Consider the following 15,124-nt stretch of genomic DNA (forward strand, 5'->3'; position numbering starts at 1 on the left):
TTAGGCAAGGTATGATTTCTTTCTTAAGCAACAGCTGATACTTAATAACCGCCCTTACAAATAACTTTGCTGTATTGTACAACTCAAAGGAACAGATGGCATTCTTCTATTTTCTTTCAAACGTTCTTATTTCTCATGCGATTAACTTATTAAAAAGCTAATCTCACCTGTAACTGGAGGCAGCTAGTTGGGGATATCTCGCATTTACAACACATATTTTGATGTGAAACAAATCCTCCTTTCTCGCTGTTTGATATGTCACTGGTGGGAATTAGAAAGGGGGTAGCACCTAGAAGGATAGAACACTGATTCATGAACGGCCATTGATTTCGTCCTGGGGAGGACTGAGTCTGGGAATTCAGCTACTCCTGGCAGAGTACCTCTGAGCAGGCCCACAGAACCACAGGCTTCCCAGCACCTTAGACAATGGTGTGTGAGCAGCAGCCTCGTGACTCATGGAGGGCGAGCTAGCAGGGGGTGATCCAGAGCAGGCGGGAGACTACTTCTAATGAGGAGCTACACTGTAGCCAAATGACTAGCAGCGCTCGCTCTGCGTGCTGGGAAACTGGGCCGTCGGCTGCATACTGCCGCCTCACTTCCTCCCCCAAAGAGGGTGTGTTTGTCAAAAAAGGCCCCGGGCCTGGAACGGAGGCACAGGATCAGACACATCTGGAAGGTGTAAGGCACCGGGCTGGCAATTAGTAAGTATGGCATCAACACGCGTGGAGCGGATTCATCCTTCCATCTCACACCTGTGAGAGCTCGAACTTTAAAACTCGAGTCTTAGTTTGTCAGTTGGGAAATTTGTAACTATTCAATGACTTGCCGGATGTGAATTCTCGTCGGGGTGATGGAACGTGGCTACTGTGGAAATGATTTCCTTTGGTCAGATCCATGAGTTTCTAAGCCTTCCGAAAGGTGATTTTTTTTTTTTTTTTTTTTTAGACACGGAATGGTCTATGAGTGCGTGCTTTGACTCCATACCACTATAATATGAATAATCATATTATAATTGTATTTCAAATAACGGTAGTCTATGAGCAAAGTAATTTCTGTTCAAAAATGTGACTCTATGAGTGATGACAGTCTATTGATGATCTTCTTAGAAGACTGAAAAAAAAGAAACTCAAAAGTTTATATATGTATAAATATGTGTATATGTGTAAATTCCAGAAATGAACATATGTAGAAAAATACACTTGTGTGTTTATCTATGTAGGTTGAACTGAGATCCTGATCTGGATATTATTATGTGACCATTTGGGCTTTCAGGGTTTAAGGAGAGGTAGGAAGTGGGGCATCTCTACAAAAAAAAGACTGTTCTTATGTCGTTTTCAGTCTGGACAGAATTCAAAAGTATCAGGGTTTTCACAAACGGCCTTCTTCTCAAAGCTTTCTTGGCCAAGTTTGGATACCCCAAGAGGCTGAGGAAAACATCTGACCTTCTGGCACATACCACACTGTCTAAACCTTTTCAGGCTGACCCATCACAGGCAATGAGCTCAGCAAAACAGGAAGCACCTTAAGCAAACAAGACAGTTAGACTCGAAAGACAGGCCACCTTATACTTTAGTTCCTGTAAGAAACGGTCAATTCAGAAATGTTTTCTTTTCACTGAGTTAAAAATAGCTGAAGCTGAAATAGCTCATCCTATGAAATACTTAAGAGTAAAATGTGTCTTTTACGTTTTTTTTTTTTTTTTACTCTCTTTCCTTAAAAAAAAATGTGTCGTATTAGACCAATCAGGCAGCTGCAGCCAGGATGGAATGTTAGCCATGCCACCGGATCCGAACCGGAGGGAACATGCCTTTCATCTTAATTCCAGGCTGGACAAGGGAACGCACTATATTCTCCACTCTGTACGAACAGGAGGAAACTTTCCCAGGGTGTTTTTCTTTTGCATTTCTGAGTCTTATTGGATTGGAAGCTTGTCCATGCGGCCCAGCAGGGTCCATTTTCCATAATAAGGCTAAAAATATGTCGGCAATGTTTTCTTTAGCACAGTCTACGAGGGTCAGGCACGAAAGTGCCAGAACTCCTTTTCTTGCTGATTCTAGTTCACCTTTCCCTGGAGACAGTCCCGCTGTCAGCCTACCTTTCTTACTCAGTGTTATCCTTCTGATAGGCCACGTAACCTGGAGTGTAATCCAACACGGAATAATTGTAGAAATTTATTCCACGTCCCTCTAAAATACAGATTTTGTTCTATCTTGATGGTTATGTCGCCAATGACTCACTTCGGTAAATCATAGCCCTGGAAATATTTTCCCGTAATGGGAACGCATTGTCATTGAGTCATCCATACTCTATCAGGGTTCGTTGCGAACACTGCATCTAGACTTAGAGGGAGTTCATCTAACTGGATTATAAAGGGATAATAAAGCGATCGGGAGCATAACTTTAGGTCAGAAGAACTGAGCTGAATCAACTGATACCCATATAATCTTTGGTAGACTTTATTGCCAAATTTTACTTCTTCATCTGCAAATCGAGTACATGAAGGTGTTGCAAGGATTAAATGCAATAATGCAGCCGATGTCCTTAGCATGGTGCTGAGCTTCTTTTAAGGAGAGATCCGATAACCTTGGTCTCACTTCTAAGCGACTGAACCAGCTAACCGCAGATAGAGTCTGTAACTCCATGGGTGGAAACGCTCTCATGATTAGGAACACCACCCCAGACTTCTCCGGATTTCTGGACATGGTTATCGGTCAAGCTCTCTGGACCAGTGGTCCTCAAAGAGAGGCAGCTTTGGTCCCACAGCAGACGTTCGTTTTTGGCAGTTGTGATGTTCAATTTTGGTGGTCCTATCTTTGGCGCAGTGGGTCCCTCTGGCATCTAGTGAGTAGGGGTCGCGGATGTTGCTAAACATTCTATTAGGCACAAGACAGTCCCCTGCAACGAAGAATTATCTGGACCAAAATGTCAATAGTGCAGAGGTTGAGAAATCCTGGCTTAGAACAAAAGCTTTTAGGGTCTGTTGTTGGTCTGGAAAGATATCACAGGAGACATTAAAAAAAAAACCAACAACAAAAAAACCCCACACCTCTTAAGTTTCTCTCCGTGCCTCATTTATTCCAGGGACAGTTCTGAGTGCCTACTGTGTTCAGAGCTGCACTGCCGGTGGTTGAGACAGTCTGGGTTTCTGAAGCCGACAGGCTTCTCACGAGGCCAGGATGCTGGCTGATGGGTGAAGGACAGATGGAGGAATTAGCTAAATCCTCCCGATGATAAATGCATGCATTTAATCCTAGAGATTAAATATAAATTAGAAGCGGCTTTAGATGCTTTAATATCATTCCTAAGACTTAAGAAGAATTTTCCAAAGTAAATTCATCTCCAAAGCAAGTTAATATTTTTACCGATTCAAAAGGGTTTTTATTGCTCGCAGCGATATGTAGAAACCAGCCTGTCTTACAGAATGGCTGCTTCTTTCCCGGGTCCAGGGGTTACCAGATGCCAGGTGTGGAGAATGCCAGACGTGAGGCTTACAAAAGTGATATTCATTTACAAGAAGTTAAAAGTTTTGTTTGTATTGAATTCAAAAATTAAAAGTTAAATTTTAAAAAAATTCAATAAAAGTAATTTGTTTCAGCTTCACATCTTTTAAAGCTCTGAACCTTGCTTTGCTTTTCCGGACTTGCTATCTGCCTCCATCAAACTGCAAAGAGGTTGTTTCAATTTAGAGATTTAAATTTATGTGTAATCTCATATTCTAACCAATAATAATTTATAGTGTATATTTTTCCCCTGCATGTATATAATAAGTGTTTTCAGGATTATCCCATTTCTTGCTTACTTCTCACGCTCTAGATGTATTTGTCATAATTTGCTGATGATGGCTTCTTTCCGATGTCCCCCAAATCAATCCCCACAACCAACCAAGGTGGCCCCATAATCAGAGAAGTAAATGAGTCCAGTCTCTTGTCACTTGAAGACTATGTTTATGGTCCGTGGCCAACTGCAAAGTTCTCAGCCACATATCATTCTATTTTTGGCGCAGAGACATTATTTTGCTAGTGTTGGCATGTACTTTTCAGATTAAATTTGGATCAATACTAAGATTGTTAATGTTGTAATTGATGATTGATTGAAACTAGAAAAAAGTAAGGAAAGCTTAGTGTAGGATATCTATAGACTCCTGCACTGCATGTTATTTTAATTGATAAATTAGCTTAAGAAGAACGTGGACAGGAAATAAAGGCTATGCAGTGGAGAGGCGACAGTAAAGGAAATCGTAGATTCTGATTCTAGTCCCAGATGAGAACTTCATAACATCACTCAGACCTTCCAAGTGTTCAGTAGCTCATTTATAAAAATGGATGGATTGAACTTCACCATCCCTTTTTAACACTATATTTCTATAATTCCGTCGAAAGAACACTGCTTTCCAATAAGTGACAGTATGTAGAAAAGAGGTCTATAATGAAATTTAGAGCACATGAAGACACTTGATTAAATAGTAAATTATTTCTTAGCAAGAATGCTAAGAAGGACTCTATGATCTACGAATGGCTGTAAGTCTGTTTTGAAAAGCTGCCACTGGTGGTTCCTCTACATAGGCTGATATTCTTCCTGCCATGTGAGTTCACTGCCCTGATCACAGGTAACCAGATATTGGGCCACGGAAGCACCTAGTACAAGCTGGCAATGCACGTGTTGGCATTATATATACTGATATATATACTGATATATATGTACTGATATATACTAATATACTGATATATCTACTGTAAAGTGAATGGCTGAGCCAATCCTTCTTGAAAAGTTTGCTTTGAGAGAAAGTCGGCAGATAGTGGAGTGGTAGAGAAACCAAAAGAACCACAAGAACAAGGCAATAAAAAGAAGAGATGAGGCATCAGAAACCATAAAAAAACCCAAAAAACAAAAAACCAGAATCCCGTAGCAATAAAAGCCTGAGGCAATCTTTGCTACAAGCAAGCAGAAACCCTGAAGTACCAATTTACGCTTAGTACCAAATGTCTAGCCACAAGCGACATATTCAGAAAGGAGGAATCCTTGGCAACGTATATTAAAATCAAAACCAAGTTTTTCAGGTTGTAAAACCATCACGACTTGACGGTATCCATCCCATTCGTAAGAATTAGAGACTAGGAGAATAAAACAATGGCCTTTCCGTAAATGGAATACATTGCAAACAAATGCTGGCTATGTGCCTATGAGCAAGTTAACCCAGGGGCCCTGCTGGTGTCTGTAGAGTTGACATTCACTTCGGCCATGACCTTGAGTTCAGTGAGGTTTGGAATGAGTCGGTTGAAACGAAGCCACACCGTTTCTGAGTGAAGCACTAGAACTCTGCCACCCCACATTCTGCCTTTTTCACGATTGTGACTCACGTGTGCCCTTTTCAGCTGCCAACCATCACTCACTCCTCTTCGAATTCCCACTGACAGCACGGTATGGTGCCTCACACATAGTAGGTCCTCGATACATACAATGCTGAGGTCACGATGAGGTGACAAACAGTAGTTCCTTTTTCAAATATGTATAGTTGAGTTCAAGCACTTTATGACAGGCTTAAGGTATACTCTATATATTAAGAAACAAAAAAACAAAAAACCAGAAAAAATATATGTGGGCTGGACATACTCAACATTCTCCGGACTGCCCTGGCTCTGGTTACCCAGTCATGGCTGGGTCACATGATCGCCAGAGGTCAAAGCTCAGAGAATGCAGCTCTGAAGCTTCTGTGCACAAGGGTGTAATTTCAAGTTACTAATAACTCAGGAACACTTGATCTCTTCCTTATTCTTGCCCAGATGAGTCACTTTCTTGGTAGTTTACCTTGAGGTCCTCCTATTTATACACAGCGCACCAGCTGGCACGGAAAATGGTGTGCATCTGTCTTTCATATTCAAATACGTTGCTCTAGGCAGTTTTCCTCCCTGTACAGTTCTTTTCCTCAATGTTTCATTTCTCTAGTCCCGTTGTTTTCACCTAAAACTATGGACGTTTCTTCCAGGGTGAATTAATTAGTCTTGAATATACCAGGGAGGTGGAATGTCTACCTTTGACTGAATTTATTACAGCAGAACAAAATAACAAAAAGAGCCACTGCGCTGTTTCCTGAAGAATCGGCCAGAAGAATGTCTACTTTTCAGAGGCTCGTTTGTTTTTTTAAATCCCCGAAGAGAGATTTGACTCAGCAAAAGTGAGTTTTGAGCCTCTTCAGCGGTGGCGGCAGCAGCTGGGCTGTGGATCTTGGCTCTAGGTCTGGCCTGGTCATTCAGCAGATTCTGTCCTTGCCAGGCCCTGGAGCTGCTTTTAGCCACTGCCACAAATGCTGCCTACCAACTGTTGCCTAGGTGAGGGGAGCCTTGGCCATAAATCCTGGCACCCTCCCCTCCCCCCAAATTTGCCTGATTCAGTTGTTCACACCACGCCTTCAGGCAGGGGAAGCTGTGATTGGCTTGGCTTCTCATTTGCGTTCTGTCTCTCTCTCTCTCTCTCTCTCGACCTGGGAGTGATCCAGCCAAAACTGGAATTAAAAGAGGCACCCCCACCCATGCAACACCGATGCGCAAAATAAAAAAAACGACTGCTACTTATTTGAAACTGTTTTGGGGTTCTTTAAGATTCTCTGCAGTTTTTTTTTTTTTTTCCCCTGAACACATTTTGGGATTTAAGTAAAAGTTTGCTTTTTGTGGTCATTTGACTTAAGGGTTTTTCTTCTTTGACTCCACGTAGTTGTAGAAACGGCAATTGCTTAAAAAACGGCGTGACTCAAAATTCAGAAGCCACTTTTAAAAAGATTGATCGATGTGACTACATAAAAATAAAAATATTAGTGTATGGCAAATTTTTTTTTTTTTTTTAAGGAAAAAAGTAGAAAACACCGTGAGCAAAGTCATAAGACAAAATAGGGGAAAATGAAACATTTCGCTGGCAAAGGGCTCATTTTTTTTTTAATATGTAAAAAGCTCCTACAAACCATCAAGAGAAAGGTCAACAACTTAGTTAAAAAGCTGTAAAATATAGGAATAGGAAGTTCATGGAAATGAAATTAAAGTGACTTTTAAGCACATGAAAAGATGCTCAAGCTCATTCACAATATGAGAAGTACAAATCTGAACTTACTACAGATACCGGACTGAACAAGGCCCAGGTGTGAGTGCCAGAGCTGGGAGCGCTGTGGATGACCAGCCACTTTCACGCAGTGCTGGTGGAAAGATAAATTGTTACCACTTCTAGGGAACGAATTTGGCAAAATCTATCAAAATTATAAGTGCACGCACCTGTCGAACCAGAGATTCTAAAACATTATGCTCTGTATATACTCATGCTTGTCTGTAAAATGGCACATATGTACAGGTATTCCTTGAGGCAGTTACAGAACAAAAGATTTTAGACAACCCGGTTAGAATACTATTAAGCTGTTAAAAAAGAATAAAGAAGCTCTTTGTATACTGACATAGTTCCCCAGGAGACAGTATTAATTATAAAAATTGAGGTGTGCATTAGTACATACAGTACGTTCTCGCTTGTAGAAGTAGAAGGTAAAATTATAGACTGAGACACAATATTTATTTGCTTAGATTTGCATAAAATATCTGGAGGCAGGATGCACAAAAACATTCCACAAGAAGGGAATAAAATGGATGGGATATTTAAAAAATTTTATGCTATGTAAATGTCTCTCCTAATAAAATATTGAATAAAAAACATTATTGGAAAAGAATGTCATAGAATAAGTGTCACCAACAAAAGACTGGCAGGAGCACCTGAGACTCCACGCCAGGAAGGTCTATGGCACGTGTCCCTTGAAACAACACGTTGCATCGTCATTCCCCTTTGTCTTAGTTTGGGCTGCTGTGACAGAATACCACAGACTAGCTGACGTAAAAGGACGGATATTAATTTCTCACAGTTCTGGAGACTGGAAGTCTATGTTCAAGGCACCAGCAAATCCAGCGTCTGGCGAGAGCCTGCTTCCTGGTTGGCAAACAGCTCACCTTCTCACGGCATCCTCACGTGGGAGGGAGGGAGAGAGGCATGGAGACGGAGTGGGGAGGGGGTAAGGGGGAGAGAGAGACAGAGACAGAGACAGAGAGAGGGCAAGCTCGTGTCTCTTCTTATAAGGGCACTAATCCTATTCATGAGAACCCCACCCTCATGACTTAATTGCCATCATATTGGGAGTTAGGATTTCAACATAAGAATTTTGAGATGACACAGACAAGCAGCCCGTAGCATCTTTATACATGCCTTTTATAGTCTACTTTTCAAACTTTGTACCTTTTTTCTCTCATCGATTTTCTAAATACATTTCCACTCCTAAATTCTCTTGTCCTATAATTATGTATTACTATTCTGTCGATCTATATATTAGCTTATATATTAGCTTGCTCAGAGTTTAAACAAAATTAAACCCTATTTGTAAACTTCATTTAGACACACGGGACACTAAATGAGGTTTTAAACCTGGGGCCCTTATTCTGAGAATCAGCGAGACAAGAGTATGGTTTGGACTTACACAGTAGAATTGAACGTAAATAAAAGATTTATCAAACTGGAAATTTCCTTATAAGGAACTGGGCTTAAGCCAGATATGCTGGTCAGGTTTAAAGAGATTGAGAAAATCTTTCAGTCTACTAAAGTTTTGAAGAACTGCCATTGAGTAATCAAAGATTTATGGATAGTAAGCGAGTTCCAAGTGACCACGACCAGGAAAATTCTAGCAACTAAGAAGAAACTTACTAGCAATGTGACCAGATTCAAATTACTCAATCTGTCAAAATCCTAGCATCTTCATCCATACAGTGGGGATGTTTCGGAGAGACCAAATAAATTTCAAATAAAGATGATGGCAGTGGCCACTGTGGTAGCCGCACTCCAAGGTGACCCACAATGATTCCTACCTTTCCATATTTATACCCTTGTGTCACTTCAACCACCTTGGACCAGGGTTGGCCTGTGACAAATATGGTAGAGGTAGTGGTATGTCATTTCTGAGGTTAGGTTATAAAAGTTCTGTCTTTGTTGTGCTCTTTTTATGTCTGTCTGTCTGTCTGTCTGTCTGTCTTTCTTTAGGGAAAGCCAGCTGCCATATTGTGAGCGACCCTTTTGAGAGAACAACACGGTGAGGGGCTGAGACTCTGCCAGCCGAGTGAGCCTGGAGGCGGACCCTCTAACCCTGTTCCATCTTCAGGTGACTGCAGCCCCGGCCAGCACTTTGGAGAGCAATCTAAGAGATACCCTGAGCCAGAACTACCCCGCTAAGCTGTTCCCAGATCCCTAAGCCCAGACACTTTGTGACATAATAAAAGTCATTCTAAGTCACAAAGTTTTGACGTAATTCATTACGTTGCAATAGATAATAAACACAGCCGCCTAACAATAACTATAATAACTGATCGATCAGGTTCCTTTTTCTCTTCATAGGAAGAATTTGCCAGTGTTGCTAGGGTCCGGACATGGGTACAGTGATTCCAGTGGAATTATTGTCCTTCTGACTCGCCACGTAGCTGTCTGAGGCGACGGTATCCAACAACTCAAACACGTGTCACTTCTGCCGCGTCGTCCTGATTACCTGCCCCTCCTGGCATCCAGTACACAAGTCTCATTGGCAGCGTTTGGGAGAGCAAAGCTCCTCATGGAGACGAGAGTCCTGCTCGTCTTCGTTGCTGTCGATACCGAACCACTGCACCCCATGTGCTGCCTCGACTCTGACTGAAGGTGAATTACATCCAGTTTTCACCTGCAACAACCACGCCTAGAACGCACGCAAGAACTGGCAAGATGATCTCACCTTTCAGACCTCAGTCCGGAACCACTGCTTCCATCAACCTGATCCTTACCTTTTTACAGCATTCTTTCGTACTGTTTATAGGTCCTTGTCTTTTCTCTGGTTCCTTAATTCTGGCTTTCTATCCTTCAGGTCCTCTTCAATAAACATCCTACTCTGTTTCACTTGGCCCTGCTCCTTCTCTTGGTGCTGTCTCTTTCGGGAGAGATTTGGCCGTATTTGCCTTGGCACTATACGCTGGACTCAGAAAAATTCTAGATTTGTTGCCTGTTCTCACCGTTGAAATGTTGCCTCTGACTCTTGCACATGACCACGTGGAATTATTCACCCTCCCTTGGTTTGGGCCGGGGTAGCTTCTGCTCTTTTCTCCCTCCTCAGATCTCCTGGTTTCATCTTGTTCTTTATGCCAGCATCTCTTGATGATGATATTAGTCCCTAAATACAGACCACCGGGGTTTCGACTGTGGTTGGCATCCAAATCGCTTGGAGCCCTTAAAAAACTTTCAGATATCCAGGTCCTCTCCCAGACCAATTAAATCAGAATATCTAGGTATCGAGGTCTCAGGATCAATATTTATGAAAAGCTTCCAAGTTGATTTCCATGAGTAGCCAGATTTTAAGAGCAATAATGTGCAGCTAGGGCTGAGCAAATTCAAAATGCTATACTCGCGAAACGAAAGCCATGTGGGAGCCAGATTCACACTCGGGTGGCCAGTCTGTGACCTCTGACTGGAGGGTGAGTTGACAGACAGCCTTGATGGGAAGCCAGGGGTTTTGTTTGTGTATCCCACTAGATGCTCCCGATGGGCAGAGCAAACAGTGATCAGAGAATTCAGAAGCAATTAGCTAGTGCACACGCTCCCAGGGCAGTCCTGCTCCAAAGGGACATGTGATAACCTGCAAAGAATTATACGTTTATGGGGAACAAACCCTTGCTGAAAGATGGTGTCATGTCCACGCGCTGTACAGAAAAAAACGGTTGACACTGGGAATCCCAACTCAGGGCTAATGCCATTTTCTTCTGAAAAGTTCTGGTTGTGCACATGGAGATTCGAGAGAGAAGCGTTAAAGCTATAAAGAAGAAGAAATCAGAAGCTTGCCTTTTGAAGGGAGAATAAAGTACCAGTATCTCCAAATACAGTTCTTAACCTGAGCATATGACTGGCCATATTCTGTTACAGTCGTTAGTTATAAATATAACTTTTAGAATATGGATTCGATCTTTCAATTACTGTGAACAGCAAGATTCTCGAGGTGAATTAAAGGCCATTTTAATTGCTTTCAAATTTATCTCCTCTAACACTTATATATGACAGCACTTTTAAGGGATGCTTATATGCACAGCAGATGCTTTCTGAATTTAAAAAAAAAAAAACATTTTGACGGAGTAGTTTAAGATGTTTTAATATAGCCATCATCACTGCTCCGTGGATTAATTGATAGAAATGGTATCGATAACTTTTAAAGGTTTTAATTAGTTCTATTCATAAGCTAGAAGCAAGGAGATTGATTATACTCCAACCATAGTCTTGATAAAAAAAAATGCATATATTGATATATAGTAACTATATTAAATATATATATACACACACACACACATATATATATATATATATATATATATATTCATAAAAGAAAATTCAATATTTAAAATTAGGAGCTCTTCAAAATTTTTCAATCTTCCAGACTCATTCTGGTCAATGGTCCAGGTTATCGGAGCTGTGAGCTCCTAGGGGGACAGGAAGGGGCTGCTGGTCCCTGAGAAGTAGGGCCTGGAAAGCCACACGGACCTTCTTTGGAATCCTGGCTTCTCAGCACTCGAGTTCTGTGACTCTAGGCAATCACTTAACCTCTCATGCTGAGTCTCCAAAAGGATCACCACGTCTGCTTCCCCAGGTGATTGCTGTCATCAGATATTGTGATGCCAAGCATATACATGGTATTTTTTGAATGCTTATTCTCAGCAGACACTTGGTGAAGTGCTTGGGGACAGAATGAGAAGTATAAAGTATGGCCTCTGTATTTTAGCAGCTGACAGTATATTTAGAGAGATAAAATATCAAGAATTGGAAAATAATTCATTAGAAATACAAGGTACCTATGTTAAGTTACAAAGTAATATAATTATTAGGTGCTATAAAGTATACAAATTCAGAGAACGACTATCTTCTGGAATCATGTATCTTGAATATCATAAGCCATAAAGTTTCTTTTTGTTAAATATGTCCTCTAACCCTCACACTCACCCTATGTGTAAAGATATATGATTTAATTTAATCCTCAAAATCACCATTAGAAATGTCATTTGATCAATAAGTAATTTTAAAAATGTATCCTAGTCTATGGCCATGCTCCTCTGAACAAGCCTGATCTCATCTGATCTTGGAAGCTAAGCAGGGTTGGGCCTGGTTAGTACTTGGATGGGAGACCACCCAGGAAGACCAAGTGCTGTAGCCATAAAAAATTAAAAAAATAAGAGATTGTAAGCTGACAATCTGTGAGGTCAACCAAGAGTTGCCTCGTCTAAAAAAAAAAATGTATCCTAACTGTGAAGTATGTAATTACTGTATGTAATTAGTCAGAGATTCTGAAAATGAATCAACTAAATGCTATCTGTAGTACAGAGGGGGTTAATAACTGCACCTGAATATTGAGAATATTAGACTCGGGATCTGTAAGCTGCTACAGCCAATGGAAGGCCTGCTGGTGAGTTGAGACCCAGTGCAAGTAAGCCCCAAAGTGGGGCAGAGGTTGGGTTTCCATAAGCAACAGTGGTTTGATTGGCGGGCACCTTCCAAGAGCTGATCTTCAGTACATGTCGGCAAAGACGCTCCGACAGCGAAAGGTGATGTCGGTTGTCTCAGGTGCTGGTCAGAGTCAAAAAAAATTAGGGTGGCCAAGAATAGAACAGGGATTCTGCATGTACAATTCTCTTTCAGGAACTAAAGAGACGAGAGAAGGGCGTTTAATTCCTTTCCTTTTCTGTGACATCGCCAAATGACGAAACACTTCACCGTTGTTATCGCTCGCAGCCTGGCACGAATAATGGATCAATTTCCTGACACGTTCACAAACACAGACGTCATAAAATTACTAAGCATGATTATAACACCAGGAAGTGTTCAATCACTAAGGCTGCGATTATATGTTTTCCATGCTGTGTTTCTGAAGGTCAAGCTCCAAAGGTAGATCTAAATCCAGGTCAAAGGACACTTCCTGGACATGATTTGTGGTCCCCTGAATTTTTGCTGTGTCTGTACAATACAAATTACTTTAAGCAATTTCATTAAAATCGTGTTCATTAAAATTTGGGGCGGGGGTTTGTATGAACAAAGGTTTTTAATGTAGTGCAGATAAAAAAAAATTGATGGGTTACGTTTTCCTTTCTTTTTGCGACCTGAAGAAGAATATTTCACAATGCGATGAATCATCTGACATTCACTAGTACGTCCGTAGTGTGAAACAAAGAACCCGGGACACAGGGTTTGCGTCCAAAAATGTGATTTCTGAAAACCACGACGTCTTTAAAGACAGTAAAATAACCCATTAAAGTCTTTTTTTCTCTACAGATCTGAAGAAGCAAATGTGACGGTCATAAAGAAGACAATTTTCATGTCCGAAAGACCCACGAACATGGTGCCTCAGAATAAATCCACATTCACAGGACGGTAACATTATTTGGAAATTATAGCGTCTTAAAACTAACCAAATCTGTGGAAAATGGGCATTCGTCGCTTCCTTGGAAGGCCTTTGGGAAAATACGTCTCCAAGTGTCCCGAGGAGCCAGCACTTCGGAGAGAGGGCAGGAACCTCGTGTCCTTTCTCTCTTACGTCTGGTCATGTCTAACGTGGGAGTTCGTTGAGCCTGACAGGCAGATCGTCCTTAAAGGCAGCTGATCTCATTCCCCGTGGGCGCCGAGTTCCTCCTTCCTGAACTTGTGGGTGAGCCCAGAAGCTCTGGCGCTGCCCATGACTCACCCCGCCCCCGCCCTACTGTGTGCAGGCGCCCTGAGAAGGCCCGCAGAACCCCGTGGCCACCAAGCAGCGGAACGGCGTCTTCTGCGATTAGACAGCTCCTAGAAGGCAGACGCAACAGCGAGGGCTCTCTCCTAAGCCTCTGTGGTTCACGCGAAAAGCATTCTTCCAATTGTCGCAGATATGAAATACCCTGCGTTTTCCAGTCAACGATGAAAAGCTCAGGGTCCTATTTTTGAAAAGCTCAGGGTCCTATTTTTGCAGGAGATGCTGGCACCGTTTGAGTTCGAGGGGAAAGCATTCGAAACTTGAGTGGTATGTATATTTATTCTGTGTCTAAATCTTGCACACGAAGGAGAGATTTTTTTTTCAGTTATTCAGGTTTTATCAGGGTACAGAAAGTCAAGACGAATGGTGCGCTCTCCAAATAAAATATTTTTTATTACGTTGACTGGATGCTTAACAAATAGTTATTTTTGGGAGTGTAAAATGGACTGCCTTAGCTCCTCCGCCCCTCGGCCCCCCTCGTCTGTGAAACGACCTGCGTGCCAGGTGCCACCCTCGTGCCTCAGGAATTCAGAAGCCTGGCCAAAAGGAAGCGCGCTAATGTCCTCTGTGGATCTGTTTTCTCAGAAGCCTTTCCTGTCCTTTTCTTTTAAAAAATTCTACATCTCCACCCCCATCCACCACTGCGTCCCTAGCGTGCCGTCCCCAGGATCGTTCCTGTGGGGTCCCTAATAGTATCTCTCAGCCCCTCGCTTTCGGCTCTCCCTACATGCTGCTCCTTCCCCTGGAAGGACCTTCTTCCTCAGTCCTATTAACTGCCTCTGCTCCTTTATGGGCCAAGTTCAAGTATCACCCATCTAGGGTCCCTGAGAGCTCCATTGGCCACAGATGCTGCACCCCCTCCATCCTCTGCAGACCCCGAGGACCCTCCCAGCATTCTGTGCATGCCGCTGCCACGGCACCTGTCATGCTGAACTGTAAGTGTTGACTTACAAGCCTGACTCGACCATATTTATAATGCTATATATATTTTGATTCTGTACGTTCTGGCAGAGTGCCTCGCACATGGTAAGTGTTATTAAATGCCCCCCGAATCAACCAATCGACTTAATAAAATTAGTCAAATATTTTGCACATCATCTAATTATAATTACCTGCCAATTTTGGTACCCTTTAAAAAAATTATTGCTCCCCAATGAACAAATACATGGGAGAAATATTCATCCATCTGATAGTTCTCTGTTCAATAGCTTACCAAAAGAGCTGACGTGGAAAAATGCAGGAACCTGTCTGTATACTATGGTTGTGGACTAAGCTCCTTGATCCTGTGGTTTTTTTTGTTTGTTTGTTTGTTTTTTGTTTATTTTTTGTTTTTGT

At 41.9% G+C, this 15,124-nt stretch overlaps 2 long non-coding RNA genes and 1 pseudogene across 2 annotated transcripts; all 3 read left to right on the forward strand.

The window, feature by feature from the left end:
• The first annotated feature begins 306 nt into the window (after positions 1–306).
• On the forward strand, positions 307–9,934 carry LOC111743762. The gene is made up of 3 exons (XR_002781861.1): positions 307–701; positions 9,052–9,169; positions 9,403–9,934. It is a non-coding gene; the product is annotated as an uncharacterized LOC111743762 (long non-coding RNA).
• On the forward strand, positions 728–2,220 carry LOC105296166. The gene is made up of 2 exons (XR_896229.2): positions 728–918; positions 1,738–2,220. It is a non-coding gene; the product is annotated as an uncharacterized LOC105296166 (long non-coding RNA).
• Positions 9,935–12,104: 2,170 nt separating the features above from the next.
• Positions 12,105–12,223, forward strand: LOC111743779 (annotated as a pseudogene).
• The last annotated feature ends 2,901 nt before the right edge of the window (positions 12,224–15,124 follow it).

The sequence above is a fragment of the Pteropus vampyrus genome, unplaced genomic scaffold (genome assembly GCF_000151845.1).
Source record: "Pteropus vampyrus isolate Shadow unplaced genomic scaffold, Pvam_2.0 Scaffold121, whole genome shotgun sequence".
Taxonomy (NCBI): domain Eukaryota; kingdom Metazoa; phylum Chordata; class Mammalia; order Chiroptera; family Pteropodidae; genus Pteropus; species Pteropus vampyrus.